We start from the raw sequence: 4,686 nt of genomic DNA on the forward strand, positions 1-4,686 counted from the left end.
GAGGTATTGCTGGATCCTCCAGTAGTACTATGTCCAGTTTTCTGAGGAACCGCCAGACTGATTTCCAGAGTGGTTGTACAAGCTTGCAATCCCACATATGTTAAACTCTTGATTTCTTAGTGGTACACTGTAGAAGTTTATACTTTGATTAATGCCAATACTGTGGGAACAGGTGTGTTCTTTAGGGAGTAGATTCCCAATGAAGGATGAATACAGGTCCTTCTTCTGGCATGATCTCACCCTGTAAGATCTGAGACAGCAGGAAGGCATTTAACTTTGGACTTTATACCTATAATAACTAAATCTCTATACCTGTAATAAATAAATACTTCAGTTAAAAAAACAAAAACAAAAAAAAGGAACAGTGTCTTCATAAGGAGAAAAGAGATGTGCGCTTTTCTGAGCCTTTTCAAGCTTTTGTGCTCACAGAAGACACAGTGAGAACGCAGCATGTTCAAACCAAAGAGGAGAGAGAATCCAGGAGAAACTGTAGCAGCAAGACCTTGGGTTTCTAGCCTGCAAAGTTTGGGTAAACAGTTTTCTGTTGTTTAGGACATCCTGTTTGTTGTGGCTTTAACAGACTACATTTATCTACTGTGACTATGACAGTATCTTTTCTGACTTTATCCCAGTGTTTCCTTCCTACTATCTGAGAGCTTTAATTGTCCCCTGCCCTGTCTCCAGATGTTAATTTGATTCCCTATTAGGTAAGCTCATAAGAGATGTGGAGGGTTGAGGTGCAGGAAGGAACCGTTTCCAGCTGCTGCAAGTGCTGTTGCAATGAGCACAGTCAGGAGGGTTTTCCTGCAGAAGACTGTGATGCCTGGTTCCCAGCTATGAGTGTCCCAAAGGCTTCGAGACAGTGGTCCAGGTGAACTCAGGTTCATTAGACGGCAACTAAGCAGGGTGTCCCCAAACTCAGCAGTTCCTGATGGTGGTCATCCCCTCCTTTCATTGCTTGTGGCAGAAGTAGCAGCTGCCTTGGTAGGCCACTCTGGGGGGCCTTCAAGGCACCAGTTACAGACGGGGTCTAGAACTTTCTGAGCTCTTCCAACTATTTTGTTTTAAGTGTTTAAACAGTCTTTCCCAATGTTCTTCTGTTTAAAAAGTGGTGTCTGGTTCTTGTAGATGAACAGTAACAGATACATTCGTATCTGCCCTTGGCATTGAGCACAATGTTTGGAACATTAAAAAAAAAAAGATTAAGAAAAATTTATTGTGGATGTTTCCACTGGTGATTTTCAATCAATGTGTACCACTATCAGATAGGAACCTAATATTGAACATGAAAGCCTGGGATCACTGAGCTAGACTAAGTTCCCAGTCTTTGAATTTTTAATCACTTTCTTTCAGAAATCCAAATACACACCCAAGTTTGAAAAGTACTGGTTCAAACATTTTCGGAGGCCTATGAAGGACAAGACATACCATGAAGCACTTGAGGTTCAGTGTCTCAGATAATTTTCCTAGTAACCTAATAAGGTAGGAAACCCATTTTATAGATGAGAAAACCAAGGCACACAGACCTTAGACAAGTACCTAAGATCACACAATTAGTGAATAGGAAATTTTGATATCTAACTTTATGAGCATAAGCCACAAGCTCAAGACTCACAAACTGTTCTATTGGAATGTTTTCCCATTTATAGTGTCTAAGCAGGAATCTTATTCAAGTTTAAACTTAATTCCTCTAAGTATTTTTCACTTATTAATACCATAATCTTTCTGGCCAAGTTATTAATGTGCTAAAGGCAGGAAATGGACTCAGCTCCTGTCTGTCCAGGGAAGTAATAGTGGCTTGAGTAAACACATATGCATTTCAAAGCTTAGTAAGATTTATTCAAGTCAAGGAATGGACTGAGGAAATAATTGCTCTCAGACAGAAAATCATCATGTTCCAAGTTCTATTATTATCTTTGAAATGGGGGGTGCCAGTAGTGACCCTGGGTCTATCCATTTATGGGAGAAGGCATTATGAATTTTCAAGAAGAATAGGTGGAAATACTATTACTTAGCTGCAGAATCCCACATTTTTTCTTACTAATCATGTTTCTAACATTTTTAAGATTGAATCTCTAAGTTTAATAAAATCCCATTATCTTCTAATATTTAAAAATTAATAATGTAGAGTCTTATATCCAGCTCTGTAGCAGAAAACCTGCTGTGGTCTCCTTTTTAAAAAAATTTTTGTCTGACCCCATCCCCAAGGGATCACAAAGATTCTCTCTCTTGCTCTTCCTTCCCCCAATGCATCCTATTATCCTAGCTTCCAACGCCAGTAGGCATTCACTGAGACCTTACCAATTAAGCAGAAAGGTAAACAGGAAAGTAAACTGAAGATATTCATCACTCTCTCCTCCCCTTTAAATCCAGTCTCCCAGTCTCATCCCCAGTACTACAAGAGAACACCAGCTGCAGCCTTCCATCACCCCTGCCCACATTTCCTGTGGACCCCACAGTGTGTCCTCTCCTAACCCCCACCTCATTCACTCACTTTATTCCAGACCCTAAGCCCAGTAGCAGTCACCTTCTGTCATCCAAGGGCAGCTTCTTCCAGTATAACAAATGGTCTGAAGGCAGACCCATACATCTCCTGCTTCTCCTGAGATTCACCCCCACCCCAACCCCAAGTCTCACCAGCTGAACAAGCCAGTGAAACAGGAAACATCCAGCCATTGCACCTGACTTCTCAATGGAGACTCTAAAAACCAGAAAGGCCTGGAGAGGTGTGCTGTAGACTCTAGGAGACCACAGATACCAGCCCAGACAACTGTACCCAGCAAAACTTTCAATCACTATAGATGGAGAAATAAGATATTATGATAAAGCCAAAATTAAACAATATCTGTCTACAAATATAGCCCTACAGAAGGTGTTAGAAGGAAAAGTCCAACCTATCATTAACTACACCCACAAAAATGCAGGAAATAAATAATCTCATGCCAGCAAAATCAAAACAAGGGACGCACACACACACATCACTACTACCATCACCACCACCATTAGCAGCAGCAGCATTACCACCACCACCAAAATAACAGGACCCAATAATCATTGGTCATTGATATCTCTCAATATCAGTGGTTTCAATTCCCAATAAAAAGACACAGATTAACCGAATGGATGTGAAAACAGGATCCATCCTTCTGTTGTATCCAAGAAACACACCTCAATATCAAGGATAGATATTAATCCAGGGTAGAGGGTTGGAAATAGATATTCCAAGTAAATAGACCTGAGAAGCAATGTGATGTAACCATTATAATATGTAACTAAAAAGACTTCAAAGCAAGACTAATGGGAGAATACTCCAAATTTGCCAAAGGAAAAACATACTAAGATGATATTTCAATGCCCCAAGCACAAGGGCACCCAAGTTTGTCAAAGAAATACATATTGAAATCACATATTGAACCTCACACAAGATAGTGGGAGACTTCAGTACACCACTGTTATCAATAGACAGATGATCCAGACAAAAACTAAACAAAGACATACTGGAGCTAAAGAATGTTATAAACCAAATGAAACTAATAGATATTTATAGAACATTTCACCCAAATACAAAACAGTATACCTTCTTCTTTGAACATCGTGGAACTTTCTCAAAAATTGACCACATACTTGGACATAAAACAAACCTCAACAGATACAGAAAAACTGAAATAATTCCCTGCATCCTATGAGACCACCACAGATTAAAGCTAGATATCAACAACTGGAACCACAGAAAGCTTATAAACTCACAAAAACTGAACAACTCTCTACTGAATGAAAAATGGGTCAAGACAGAAATAAAGAAAATACTTTCTAAAATTCAGTGAGAATGAAGACACAGCATAGACAAACTTATGGGACACAATGAAAGCAGAGCAGAGAGGAAAGTTCATAGCACTAAGTGCCTGCATTAGATAGAGGGGGGGCAGGGAGGGAGGGAGGGAGGGAGAGACAGAGAGAGACAGGGACAGAGACAGAGACACAGAGAGATCTTATATAAGCAACTAACAGCACTGGAAAGCTCTAGAACAAAAAGAAGCACACACATAAGAGAAGTAGATGGCAGGAAATAATCAAACTAAGGGTTGAGACCAATAAATTAGAAACAATGGGAACAAGACAAGGACTCAATGAAACAAAGAGTTGGTTCTTTGAGTAAATCAAAAACATCAAGTCTATGAAGAAAGAAACTGTAGTAAAATATCAGAAGATGGGAAGATCTTCCATGTTCATGGATGGGTAGGATTAACATATTAGAAATGACTTCCAGAGGCCCCTAGGTCTTGCAAACTTTATATGCCTCAGTACAGGGGAATGCCAGGGCCAAGAAGTGGGGGTGGGTGGGTAGGGGAGCAGGGCAGGGGTGGGAGGGTATGGGGAACTTTCAGGATAGCATTTGAAATGTAAATAAAGAAAATATCTAATTAAAAAAAATGACCTTCCATCGATAGTTGCCCCAGTGCAGGGGAACTGAGGGCCAGGAGGTGGGAGTGGGTGGGTAGGTGCAGAAGCACCCACCCTCATAGAAGCAGGGGGAGGGAGGATCGGATGGGGGTTGCGGGGGTGATCCAGTAAAGGGGATAACATTTGAATTGTAAATAAAGAAAATATCCAATAAAAAACAAGAACCCCCCCAAAAGAAAAGAAATGGCCTTCCAACCAAAAATATCAATCTACAGATTCAATGAA

Source organism: Mus caroli, chromosome 5, assembly GCF_900094665.2.
Source record: "Mus caroli chromosome 5, CAROLI_EIJ_v1.1, whole genome shotgun sequence".
Taxonomy (NCBI): Eukaryota; Metazoa; Chordata; class Mammalia; order Rodentia; family Muridae; genus Mus; species Mus caroli.